Source organism: Sabethes cyaneus, chromosome 3, assembly GCF_943734655.1.
Source record: "Sabethes cyaneus chromosome 3, idSabCyanKW18_F2, whole genome shotgun sequence".
Lineage (NCBI taxonomy): Eukaryota > Metazoa > Arthropoda > Insecta > Diptera > Culicidae > Sabethes > Sabethes cyaneus.
The window spans coordinates 198,889,965-198,904,720 of NC_071355.1; the positions used below are offsets into that span (position 1 = coordinate 198,889,965).

At 40.6% G+C, this 14,756-nt stretch overlaps 1 protein-coding gene across 2 annotated transcripts in view; it reads right to left on the reverse strand.

Moving 5' to 3' along the window:
• Positions 1-14,756, reverse strand: part of LOC128739138 (dnaJ protein homolog 1) — a 124,521-nt gene that overhangs the window by 63,894 nt on the left and 45,871 nt on the right. For both annotated transcript variants that reach the window (XM_053834535.1, XM_053834534.1), the window contains exon 2: positions 8,540-8,596. The gene's annotated coding sequence lies outside the window, so the exon portion shown is untranslated. The remainder of the gene's footprint in view (positions 1-8,539; positions 8,597-14,756) is intronic.

Sequence of the window (14,756 nt, forward strand, 5' to 3'; positions counted from 1 at the left end):
TTACTACCAGAGCGTGCGTGGGCTCTGAATCAAAATCGATCGTATTTTATTGTTGTGATAGAATCGAACTTTGATATAATAATCGATAGATAGATTGATAATCTATGGTATCTATGGTTGAATTGTATCCAAACGACAGTTTATATCAGATCAGTTTATGCAGTATAAATACAATTCACAGTTTTGCGTGTACTAATGATTGAATATACTTTTGCCCTGTCGACTATTAGTTTCGTCATTTTGACTATGCTTTCTCTGGATTTTTCAGGCTGTAACGAAAATTAGAACTGGTTTTTTCAATTCGCTCCGACGTTCCAACGTCGAAAAAGCGCATTGAAAAAGCCAGTTCTAATTTCCGTAACAGACTGACTAAGCCAGAAAAGGTATAATAAAAATTACCAAAGATTAGGTAAAACCATTTTTTATTACGCTAAAGAAAGTACAGTTAAATATTGCGGAGATTCCACCTATTTAAACTCCCACGTGAAAATTATTAGCGTGTTATTTTCTTCGTATCCCACACATGTCTGCAATTTAGCGATTTGAACCATCCGTTTTTCGTTACTGCCTCCCCACTGCACCCCTTCTAGCTTGACAAGAATATTTTAAATGTATTTGGTAAGTACAGGATAATTATTATTAAAATATGCGTATGCGTAGGATTTGCGTCCAGATTTAAAGTGCTTTTATTCGGTACGAAGAAATTATACGATGTTTAGAGCAAGTGAAAATTCAAAATGCACTTAAGTCGTTTTTTACGTGAAAACCGTCTAAATTCCGAAATTCACGTAAAAATACCGCGTGAATTCCGAAATTCGCATTAAAAAACCGCGTAAATTCCAAAATTTGAGTAAAAAAAACCGCAATAATTCCAAAAATCTCGTGAATTCCAACACTACGTGTAGATATAGACTCACAACCCAAGCAACAATGTGAGTTTTATTGTACTCTTATGTTGGTCTTCAAGACCATTTTTGGTCTTAAATACCATCATAAGAGTGTAATAAATCCAAATTGGTACTTGGGAAAGCACATTCGCGTAAATTCCGAAAATCGCGTAAAAAACCGCGCCTTTGCTTTGTGCCGTAATGGTAGGATCTCAATTCCGATTTAAACAGCACAGAGTTGTCCTTGTGCTCAGAGGCAGCAGGTATTTTTTCAGACGCTCGTTCTAATTGATGGTACAAGTTGCAATAAAATTGTCGATTTTTTAAACCACGGGTACAGATATCTTCGTCAGTTTTATATGTTTTAAAATGTCTGCCGCCTTTCTCCTTCCGTTCGCCATATAAAACACATGCCCAGTAAGCTAATTAATATTATCTTTTAGCTATTCATTATCAAAATGTAAGAGGATGAAAAACCAAGCTTGACGCTATTATTCTGGCATCGTTGGATTGTAGCTTCGACGTGAATATGCTTAGGGACACTGGATTAATGGTTTAATGACAACATCAATTAACTGTGGATTTTCGTTACCTCATTCAATGTTTTTTCGTTGTGACTGATCCACCTGTTAACAACAAGCATAGTTTTGGCGGTGCGTTGATTGCTGTTGCCGTGCGGATTGGCTGAAGCAATTGTATGTTTCTACTACCATACGGAACCTTAGAAGGAATCTATTTATATAAGAGGCTTATGTCTGTACCGAAAACCAGGTCTCTGACAGGACGTCATAAGAGGCTTATCGGTAACTAAAAACAGGTCCCTGTCATGCTTTCGTAGCCATGGGTTGTATTCTCAGTCACCTCACTGGTCGACTGTTGGATTGCTCAACTGGTTGATTAACCCTCTCTGTCCCAGGGGTGTTTTGGTGGTTTACAGTTTTTGATCATGTAAAAAAGCTATTAATTAACAATTCGTCAAACGCAACTATACACCTTGTAAAATAATGTTTTTACTACGTTACAAAATCAAAATATCCATATTTGAATGCCTCAAAAATTTTATCGGTCGATTCTAGTATCGGAAGTCATGGAGCACCTGCGCTACCATGGGACAGAGAGGGTTAAACGGCTCGATTAGATTGCTCGATTTAATTGCTGGGCTGAACTGCTGAACTGAACTGCCCGACTGAACTGTTCGATTCGACTGCCCGACTCAACTGCTTGATTGGACAGGTCGACTTGACTGCTTGACTGAACAGCTCGATTTAACTGCTCGACTGGACTGCTAGACTGGACAGCTTGATTCATCTGCTCGACTCGACTGCTCGACTTAGCCATTCAACCTGACTGCTCGACTCAACTGCTTGACTTAACTGTTTGATTCGACAGCTCGACTTAACTGCTCGATTCAACTGCTCGACAGAACTACTCGACTGAACCGCTTGACCCGACTGTTTGACTAAACTGTTCGATTCGAGTGCTCCACTTAACTGCTCGACTGGGCTACTCGACTTAACTTCTCGGGACTGCTCGACTGGACTGTTTGATTAAACTGCTTGGTTCAATTACCCAACTCGACTGCTCGGCTGGACTGCTTGACTGAACAGCTTGGTTTAACTGCTCGATTTGACTGCTCGACTCAACTGCTTGACTTCTGTTTGAATCGACAACTCAAATTTTACTGCTCCATTCAACTGCTCGACTGGACTACTCGACTCAACTGCTCGACTGGACTACTCGACTCAGGCACTTAACTCTACTGCTGGAATAAACTGTTCGACTGAACTACTCGACTCAACTGCTCGACACAACTGCTCGATACAACTGTTCGACTTAACCGCTTGACCCGGCTGCTTGACTAAACCATTCGATTCGACTGCTCGACTAGACTACTCGATCCAACTGCTTGACTGGACTACTCGACTGGACTACTCGACTGGACTACTCGACTTAACTGCTCGACTAAACTGCCCTACTGGACTGCTCGATTTGACTGCTCGACTTGACTGTTCGATTCGACTGCTTGATTCGACTACTCGACTCGCCTGCTCAACTCGATTACTTGTCGAGATGTCATATGGACGGTGTTAAATCAGACCGGACCAAGTCGCAAAATTTTAAAAAATGAGTTAATGATAGCAAACGATCAAGAATTTTCTAAGCAACATTTTACTCTAATTAGACTACATAAATGCTGCAAACAGCCAGAGTTAGAAGATGATTTCGAATGCAGCAAACTTTGAATGCGTATTTCTCGATGTCAGAATTTTGCCACTCGGCTCTGTCTGACTTGACACCGACCATATGAATCGGTTAGCGGCAGACAATAAACGGTTCAGAGCCACTCACACTAAAGAGCCATATTGTCCGCCTATAGAATCACCACAGTGAAGATAATGTTTTTATTCAGGTAAACAAAATCCAATACGACCATAAAAACTATTTGTTTCAGTTTCCGGCTCAGACCCTTTTATGTACATCATCTTAGAGCTATATTATGCAATAAAAGAACTCAAAGAACTAATACAAAGATTAAACATCTTCACAAACAACTGGTCAATGGAATGTATCCGCAGTTGCCTAAATTCTGAATAGACATTTATATTTTCCGGATCTTAAGATTCGGTCTCAACTAGTGGAGAAATAAAACTGTATGCATGAATTTTACTTTTTTTTCTCTCTTTAAAACAAAAGATCCAGTTGTGTTTTTTTATCGACTGGATTCAATTGTAGCTGTTAATATTCGGCAGATCAGTCTTCGGAGAAAACTTCAGAGAAGACTGAACAGAAGAACAGAACAAAAGACTAAATGATATGTAAGCAAATGGACATTTATGTAAGCAACTTAAAAATAACATTATAAATGTATTTTACTGCAGTACCCCTTGAAAAAGATACCAACAAAGTGTCGAAACGTCGGGAAAATATTAAACTTCAGTCTTGATAAATATCTCCGAAGACTGCCCTGCCGAATATTAACAGTTACAGAAGAGTCAGATTTCCATTTAAAACCTTCTTTGACGCTTTTGATTGGTCCCCTACTTTCTTGGTAAGTAGTCAGGTTGTGCGAGTCCTCCGAAGGTCGGTTGCCGACCTTGAGAGAAGTGAAATTGAGCTAGCTGGGTTGAGCGTTCGAACCGATACTTATACATGGGCTTACCATCTAGATACCACCTGGCGTTCTCCAAGGTAGCCATCTAGGGCCTTTTCGTTAATGAGCTGGGCAATGTTTTGAGCTTCTCTAATTTTATGTACGCCGACGTGTTAAAGATTTTCCGCGAAATTAAAACCGATCTTCGCAATATTTGAATTCCTCAAAGGAACACCAACGCATTCCAAGATGTGTACGCGGTTAAATCGTTATGCGGTAAACTTGGCGGCATCATTATCGGCATTTCATGCTCATGATAGATGCCATTCATGAAATTTGAGATATCCTACCGCAATGAACAGAATCGAGTAAGAATTGACCCTAAAACGGTGCTTATACGAAGCCAAGTCTAGCATACATGACCAGCCTCCAGGATCAGGAAAGACCATTTTGTTACACTTTACAACCCCGAAAACTCAAGGCCTCGAATTCAGACAAATGCTTTCTGAAGTGAGCAAAATGGAGAAAAAACGAACTGATTAGTGACTGCTTGCCGATACACTTTGTGGAATTTATTCATAGTTAATCAAAATTTATCGAAAATAAACCAACCACGAATATTTTTTTTTGCATTAAAAAATTACTTTGAGTACCACTGAAGAAATCGTATAGCATATGGTTAATGTGCACATATTTTCCGATGAAATTAGATATATTGAAGTACAAATTCTAATTATATCGGTTAAACCCGGCGTATGAGTGGCGCGGCACACATAAAGGTACCAATTATAAGGCCCATGCAATTAAGTGCATTGATTGATTGCCCTGCTTCGGTGATTATTTAAATGCAGAGGCTTAATGTTTAAAAACATTATAATTAGCCGTTAATATAAACTTCTATATTTGGTTGCGGCATAAATATCATGCAATTAAAATTTTCTAATCGCTCAAATCATGAACACTTCATTTACACTCCACAATATTAAAATAACTCATCCTACATTCAAGTTAATCGACCGGTAAAAATGTTATTATTAAGCCTCATTCATCACATGCTGGAGTGATCATTAGAGAGCATATGTCTTTGGAAAATAGAAACTCATATTTCACCTATGGTTGGAAGATAGAATCGAACCACAACAATTATAATACCACTTTAAAACAACAACTGGAAACATATTTTACATGACTTCACCGGATCACACAAAGAGAAACCACCGCCGTAGCGGCGGTGTTGCATTTTTATCGCATCATTCATTGTACTTAGCTCGGTCAGTCAATGGCTAATTCGTAATCGATGATGTGACACTGTTGTAGATTGGTGATAATAATGCAACCTTCAGCAACGACTGAGCTGAGGGTGCATGCGTACCGTCCACTGGCGTGTTAATGATTCTGCGGAAGAGATTTATCTGAGAATCGCAACTTTGTCAATAAAGTCTCTACCAAGTTAGCAATCTTCTCTAGTAATTTGCTAAGAAATGATCAAAACTGACCACAGGATCACTAACAGAGCATGCCACGGTAGCTGCAATTGTGCACAGAATACGCAACCCATAAATTGCAACTTTAAAACGCTATCAGAAAGCATCGGGAGGAGGAGGTAGTTTCCTTGTAAGATGACCGGCGCAGATCAAACGAATCTTCGGGGACTCCGTGTGCATATTGGCAGGCAAGGATAATGGAACCCATTATTGTGTGCACTTTTGCAAGTGGCCGCCACCGCAGCCGCAGAGCCGATGATCGCAACTGATTTCATATTGTAGGCAGGTCTTGTTCGCTTACTGGCTGGGCTTAATGTATGCAGATTGACATGGGGAGCAAGCAAAGTCCCGACCCGAGCTCGGGGACCTTGGTCAACGCCGGCTGGTCAGTGTTCGATAAAATGTTGTCCCTTCTGTCGTCTTTCGTTGTTGAGGGTTGAGGCTATAAATGTCGGTAAAATGATGATTTTGGTTTTGATTACTCATCGGAGCACATAGACTAAAATAGAGTAGGATATAGGCATTACACACATAATGAGAAAACTGTAAAAAATCAGTAAAGAAATGTTTGTTGTACAGTTAATTTCATTTCAACACGATTTGTATTCCGCCTTACCATGCTGAAAACACTTCTCTTTCAGTATGAATGAAGTGTGAAATCATCATCAATGAACAAAAAAAAGCCACTTGGTTTAGGTCAGCTCATATAAGCATACACACTGCCACCAACGATTTCGAATAAACTTTTTCAGAAAGATTGTGTGCTGTCATTTGAGCGAATGTTTTGATTGACAATATATTTTAAATTTATTAATAAGACTGCCAGAAAATCTTTATTAATTCCTAATGATTTATTTTCGTTCGGTTTCGAGTTTTGGCAAAAAAAAACTACTCATCAACAGGTGTTCATAACTCCAACGATTACGTAGCGTAATCTGCGCAGTCCATCGACCTCTGATAACCATTCATACAATTTCGAATTTCAATAAAACAATCTCGGTCCATCAAATTCAAATAACAAATTCTCATCCTTTCTTTACACTGCCCGCAGCAGATCCTCGACAAGTTTGCGTCCCTGGCCTGGGATTGAGCGCACGATCTCCTGTGGAGCGGTCTTTCTATTTGCGACCGTGTTCGCGCGTGGGTGTCGAGTCGGCTCAAAGCCGTCCAAATTTAAACCGGCTGTAAATTAATAAATTGTGTCTACACAGAGCATTCCTTCAGAAATTTTCGCACACTCACACCGGCTTGCACCAGGCTACACAATACTTGGTTTTTCGTTGGGAGAAGATCTCACAACACAGTCGAATATAAATATTTATTCACTCTGGCCGAGCACAAAGTAGGTACGCTACCGTTTTGGAAGGCCTGGCGCAGTGGGAGCGGAGTTCGAGGTCTTTCTTCATCGGCGGAATATACATAGGAGGATAGATCTATACGATAGGAAACAACAAACTCAGCTGCTGAAGGTCAGGGTGGCCAAGATTTGATTCAGCATCATCTGCATACAGAATCCGATCCGATGATGGACATCATCATGCAGAGAATAAAGCTCGAGGCAATCTGTTCGCGGTTTGCAAGGGAGTTTTTTAGTTAGTTCAAAGCTGAGTTAGTAAAATCATTCCTGGTGGAGCGAAGTAGAGCAAAGAGGGGTTACCATAAACAAGTAATTATTATTTAACTGGGTGCAGCTTAGAAAAACAATAGGAAAAAATTTGCAGTACCAAAACTGATACCTAGTAATTTTTCATAGCTGCGGGTGAACATTAAAATTTTTTGCAGAATAAAATGTATGACCATTCAGTGTGATTTATTAACATACAAATGTTTGTTCATCCCAACCCCGATACCAGAAGGATTAATATAATTGTTGTGTTTTTCAAAAAAATTAAACCCATGTAAGAGAGTATGATTGAACTCAAAAAGCCTGAAATGCCTAACCAAAGTAGATTTCAATACAACTGCGACTTAAAACAGCTTTGACCGTTCGGAACAAATATTGGTTCATTTACCCTACAACGAACGCACTTGCGTTCAACTTCATGTGTCATATCGAACCGCTATCGCCCTACACTAAAGAAACTGACTAAAGAAATGACATCGAAGCTCAGTCACTCGCGGCCTCCTGTCATCATTAAATCTAATTTGCTCAACGATGATTGTTGTGCGTGACTCTGTTCAATGTTGCTCGAAAAAGTTCTAACAATATTTTTTTCGAGCTCAATATTTAGGTGATTTTATTAACTGTACGCCACAAACTTGATTGCCTGGCGTTTTCCTTTAGATAGCACGGATCGATTTCGTAATGATACGATGATATTTGTTGCAGTTTGCTTGCAGTAAATATTTTCTCCCGCGTTCATCGACTGATACTCCGGAAGTTTTCGAGCAAAAGATTCAGAAGTTTTCATCGAGATTCATGCGCACTTGGTTTCGACGTACCGAAAATGAGTTACTTGTCATTTCTTTAGTCAGTTTCTTTACCCTACACCCAAAGCAACGCGGCTGAAAATACACGTACCTATACGGTCGAGTCGTCTGACGGCGAATGACTGATTTGCTGTCTCTGTTTGTGTTCCCAATCAATGGCAAGCGCGCTCCCTCCTGTCCTGACTGCGGACCAACAACTCACGTGGCTTTGTTTACTCTGACTGTTAGTATGACAGCCAGAGAATACCCTAATTTAACTCTTGATTGTGTTCATATCATACATTCCAATTGATTCAATCGTATTCGTAGGTATCGCAGCTGAATGATGAAATTTTACTTCACCAAGGCAAGGTTTCTTTGCGAATTCATGGAATCTGCGATAACAAAAATAGATTCGTAACAATTTCACAGTAAAGGCGTAATTGAGATGGCTTCATTATCAAAAACAGCGTCCAAGAGTATAAAACAATAACAATAAATTTTGCTTCATCAAGATTTTCGCTAATTAATTGTGAAACCAACCAAACATAATCGAATGTCTCAATTTACACCTGCTGCATTCAGTCATGTACCTTACTTGCTGGTACGTGCTTCAATTTAAACTCGCTCGAACTGCAATCGCATAAGCTGCCTACACGTAAACTTACCTTTCACTAGAAGTAAACTACAGTGAATTATTCCCCTGCAGCAACATGAAGCACAATCTGGAACGAAGAAAAAGTCAAAAATTAATTCATCAGTCATGTTTGTCGAGTTTTGGGCAGAGCGGTTTTGCGCTTCGCTGATCTACTTTTTTATATTGCATCAAACTAGATCATTGTACAGGCTTATTACAGTTTATTTTAATTTTACAATTTCAAAGCAAACTTTTCTGTACTTCATATCTACTGTGCCATTATTAAGATCAGGATTTATCATGTCGATGCCCCTAATATCACGATAAACAGATTCAAAATTATTCAACAATGGTTGAAATTGAAAACATTTTGTTAAAAAACAAAATCTGCCATATCGGTTGACGAAATAAAACTATAATTCTATGAATGAATAAAACATCAACCCTATAAATACCAGTTTTGCTGTAATTTTAGAACTAAACACAAGAGAACCGAAAGCCAAACAGTGTAAACGCTAACCTTCGGCACCTTCATCAAATTTGACAGGCATAAAAATGAGGTGAAACACGTAACGACACACATGTACCTATATCATTCTTAAACGAATTAATAACTATCAAATTTATCGAGGTTACTAGGTGTCAAGAAGTGATGAATAAATATTTTGCTGAAGACAATCGATCGTACACATACTCAAAAATCAATAGCTATACCCCAGACGCTCGTCGTCACCACCAATCACTAGAATGTAGTGACATTCTGTCTCCCTGAATTCCAAACATGTAGGTACCTCCTACTTCGGAACAAACACATTCGATGAACCGACACTTTGTTGTCCAATGGTAAACTTCTTCTGTTGTAGTCTACCAGCAAAAAAAAGCAAGAATCAGACAAAGACGCATACTGCATATGTTCAGTGGCGTTTAACAGTCAGCTCTACAGGACCGGGCTCAGGGGTAGAATACAATTTGCTGTAACCAAGATAACTAGTATGCTGACAAAAGTTCTTTTTTATGGTTGTCTAATACAGGGTAACGGTATGTTACCTATTCGCAACAGGACTTTAAGATCGTTATTGGGGATATGAACGCCAGGCCGAATGGAAAACGATGCATAGACCAGAAACGATGCAATACGTGGACGAGGCCCCACAGCCTGCACACCGACATTAACGATTACGGCCTACGGTACCTCAACTTTGTCGACGCCTGGTGATCCTGAGCACTTCCAATCCCCGTAAAGATATCCTCAAGGCCTCCCAGAGATCATCTGATCAACGAAAAAAAACCATATAGACGTTCTCATCGATATGGCGGGATTTTCTCGAATATAAACAATATACGCTTCCTACGGAATGCCTCGGACCATCATCTAGTAGTAGTACACGTGCCCTCAAAACTATCGATACAAGCTACCAAGAACTATAGTTACTATATATATAGTTCGGCGGATAGAAAACCAGGCGAATTGGCATCCCTGTTTTATGAAATTAAATTTGAAATTATGGTGAAATGTGCAGGTTTTTACGAAAAATAATCACTGGCGGGTGTTGAAAATGACTAGTTCTTTGAAAATAAGGTGTATTTTTTTAACATTACTCCTGCATTTTGGATTTTGAAAAGCTTTTGGCTCCGCTTTTGACGTTTATTTGGCTCCCGATTTTCTATCCGCCGAACTATATATATAGTAACTATACCAAGAACGGTGTACGCATGGATGCTGCATGACGATGTGAAGTAGTAGAGGTGTGGAGCAACGTACCGTTTGTTTGCGTTAGCAACGCAAATAATGTAAACAGCAAGAGTGGCGTCAAACTCGCACTATTCTTCGACGGGCATAAAAAGAGCATACACATTGTACCGTACAACGATGACACTAACACACCTATACTTTTTAGCATATAACGAACACAAACGTGCCGTGTCTGCCGTACCTTAGTAATAGTGTACGTGGGCTGCATGAGGCTCTCCCTTCCTCTATCGAGTTAAGTGCTCCAAGCCACAATTAGAACAGGGTTCACTCTGCCGTGAGGGAGGTCGGAACGCTCAATGCATAAAACGGTTGGTTTAACGGGGACTGTTAGCAAGCAACGGAGGCAAACAATAGCTTGAAAAACTACAAGGTATACAGCCCTAAGGGTTGTACGAAAGGGTGACGTAGGACTGTGTCATATAATACTCATTATATTGATAACATGTTTTAATCGATGAAGTATAACTATGTCTGATCATTAAATCAAAGACTAATGTAAACTGCATTTCTGGCATATGCATATTTGAGTATTTGAGAGTATCATTGTTTGAGTGTTTATTTGTAAAAGAAGAGCGAAATATTCTGATTTTATTCTTCATTGAATCAATGGTGGTTTTGAAAAAAACCGTTTGAAATTGTTTGGTGGCCCTGAAAAGAACTATGTTTGAGCTGATAGCACATCTTAAAAATCAGTACTATAATTACTGTTGCCAATAAATAGATGGATGTCGCTATTCGGTCCTTTAGACTCTAGGATGATGGTTGCCCGCTAATAGAGGAGTGATAGGAAATACCAAATCACTGTAAAGTAGAAATGAATTAGTTTTATCAAAAAATATAAGAAATAAGAAATATAAAAATACAATACTTATTTGTTGCTTAAATTTAAGATAAGCAATTTATGAGTTGTTCGGGGACCGATTGTAGGAGTAAACTGTTAAAGAATGCCAGCAAAGGGATGAATCGATAGAAAATCAATATAAGCGTCAACTATGTGGAACATAGCATTATGTGACTATGATTAACATTTGATGATTGCTAACAGATTTGATACTTACAAAAGATTAATTTAAAGTATTCAATGCCATCACAAATGGCCCCAAAATCGCGAGTTCAAAATCAGGCACCGTGGCTCGGTTATCAAGAAACAGTAAATCGTGATAAAATAAATTTAGCTGCCAATCGAAAAGGGTTCATCGGGAGCGATTGTTGGCATCTGTAAAGGCGAATGACCACTGTTGAAATATATGACTGAAATAAATAGTAGGATGTGAAACTTACAAAACTTTCTAAGTTTTAGTATTTGTTAACAGAACAAATCAATTCAATCAATCAATTCAATGTAAGTCGATACTGTTAAACCTTACTTACTCTAGGGCTGTGGTAGAAAACGATCGTCTCGGCTTTATCAATTTTAACTTGATAGCAACGTGAACTGAGGACGATGATACGAAAAGTACGACACGTACCTTTTCGTAGACAATACCGGAATATTCCTCGAAAAAGTAAGATCGATGCATGAACCTCCCAGGGTTGTTGCCTGTCTGGGATCAGTCACGAGATCAAATTTCATCCATTCCGTTGGTTTCGCCACCAATAGCTGTCGATGGTAAATGCTGACCGTCCGTCAGTGCGATTGTGCGATGAATGAACAGACGGCGAACCAAGAGTACCATTTTATAGTCACTGGCACTGCCGCTGCTGCTTGTAAGCTAGTGAGGTGGTGGGGGAAACCAGATCAATTGCTGCTGCTGCTCGAATGATTATCCGACGCTGAATGAGCAAGCATTTTCCATGGAACGTTGAAACGTTAACCATTTAGAAAAGTGAAGAAAATTCTTTTCATTCTTCAATTACTCTAGTTCTTATAAGAACTGTTTAAGACCACAACGGCCTACTGCTGAATTTGCTGCTGCCCGTCAGTCGATTTGCTTCCATTTGCTGTTGGTTTGCGAAAATAACCGCCAAAATGTCATTGGGTGCCTCGAATTGTCATCGAAAATGACATTAGATGCCGCAAAGGTCCTTGGATTTGCCTGCAATAGCCGCCAAAAATGCTATCGTTACCTCCCGATTGCTAGCGTTGTTGGCTCCGATCGCTGGTGTTTGCCGCCAAATGCCGTTGCTTTCGCCACCAATAGCTGTCGATGGTAAATGCTGACCGTCCGTCAGTGCGATTGTGCGATGAATGAACAGACGGCGAACCAAGAGTACCATTTTATAGTCACTGGCACTGCCGCTGCTGCTTGTAAGCTAGTGAGGTGGTGGGGGAAACCAGATCAATTGCTGCTGCTGCTCGAATGATTATCCGACGCTGAATGAGCAAGCATTTTCCATGGAACGTTGAAACGTTAACCATTTAGAAAAGTGAAGAAAATTCTTTTCATTCTTCAATTACTCTAGTTCTTATAAGAACTGTTTAAGACCACAACGGCCTACTGCTGAATTTGCTGCTGCCCGTCAGTCGATTTGCTTCCATTTGCTGTTGGTTTGCGAAAATAACCGCCAAAATGTCATTGGGTGCCTCGAATTGTCATCGAAAATGACATTAGATGCCGCAAAGGTCCTTGGATTTGCCTGCAATAGCCGCCAAAAATGCTATCGTTACCTCCCGATTGCTAGCGTTGTTGGCTCCGATCGCTGGTGTTTGCTGCCAAATGCCGTTGCTTTCGCCACCAATAGCTGTCGATGGTAAATGCTGACCGTCCGTCAGTGCGATTGTGCGATGAATGAACAGACGGCGAACCAAGAGTACCATTTTATAGTCACTGGCACTGCCGCTGCTGCTTGTAAGCTAGTGAGGTGGTGGGGGAAACCAGATCAATTGCTGCTGCTGCTCGAATGATTATCCGACGCTGAATGAGCAAGCATTTTCCATGGAACGTTGAAACGTTAACCATTTAGAAAAGTGAAGAAAATTCTTTTCATTCTTCAATTACTCTAGTTCTTATAAGAACTGTTTAAGACCACAACGGCCTACTGCTGAATTTGCTGCTGCCCGTCAGTCGATTTGCTTCCATTTGCTGTTGGTTTGCGAAAATAACCGCCAAAATGTCATTGGGTGCCTCGAATTGTCATCGAAAATGACATTAGATGCCGCAAAGGTCCTTGGATTTGCCTGCAATAGCCGCCAAAAATGCTATCGTTACCTCCCGATTGCTAGCGTTGTTGGCTCCGATCGCTGGTGTTTGCTGCCAAATGCCGTTGCTTTCGCCACCAATAGCTGTCGATGGTAAATGCTGACCGTCCGTCAGTGCGATTGTGCGATGAATGAACAGACGGCGAACCAAGAGTACCATTTTATAGTCACTGGCACTGCCGCTGCTGCTTGTAAGCTAGTGAGGTGGTGGGGGAAACCAGATCAATTGCTGCTGCTGCTCGAATGATTATCCGACGCTGAATGAGCAAGCATTTTCCATGGAACGTTGAAACGTTAACCATTTAGAAAAGTGAAGAAAATTCTTTTCATTCTTCAATTACTCTAGTTCTTATAAGAACTGTTTAAGACCACAACGGCCTACTGCTGAATTTGCTGCTGCCCGTCAGTCGATTTGCTTCCATTTGCTGTTGGTTTGCGAAAATAACCGCCAAAATGTCATTGGGTGCCTCGAATTGTCATCGAAAATGACATTAGATGCCGCAAAGGTCCTTGGATTTGCCTGCAATAGCCGCCAAAAATGCTATCGTTACCTCCCGATTGCTAGCGTTGTTGGCTCCGATCGCTGGTGTTTGCTGCCAAATGCCGTTGCTTTCGCCACCAATAGCTGTCGATGGTAAATGCTGACCGTCCGTCAGTGCGATTGTGCGATGAATGAACAGACGGCGAACCAAGAGTACCATTTTATAGTCACTGGCACTGCCGCTGCTGCTTGTAAGCTAGTGAGGTGGTGGGGGAAACCAGATCAATTGCTGCTGCTGCTCGAATGATTATCCGACGCTGAATGAGCAAGCATTTTCCATGGAACGTTGAAACGTTAACCATTTAGAAAAGTGAAGAAAATTCTTTTCATTCTTCAATTACTCTAGTTCTTATAAGAACTGTTTAAGACCACAACGGCCTACTGCTGAATTTGCTGCTGCCCGTCAGTCGATTTGCTTCCATTTGCTGTTGGTTTGCGAAAATAACCGCCAAAATGTCATTGGGTGCCTCGAATTGTCATCGAAAATGACATTAGATGCCGCAAAGGTCCTTGGATTTGCCTGCAATAGCCGCCAAAAATGCTATCGTTACCTCCCGATTGCTAGCGTTGTTGGCTCCGATCGCTGGTGTTTGCTGCCAAATGCCGTTGCTTTCGCCACCAATAGCCGTCGATGGTAAATACTGACCGTCCGTCAGTGCGATTGTGCAATGAATGAGCAGACGGCGAACCAAGAGTACCATTTTATAGTCACTGGCACTGCCGCTGCTGCTTGTAAGCTAGTGTAGGTGGTGGGGGAAACCATATCGGCTGCTGCTGCTTAAATGATTGTCCGACACTGATTGAGCAAGCTATCG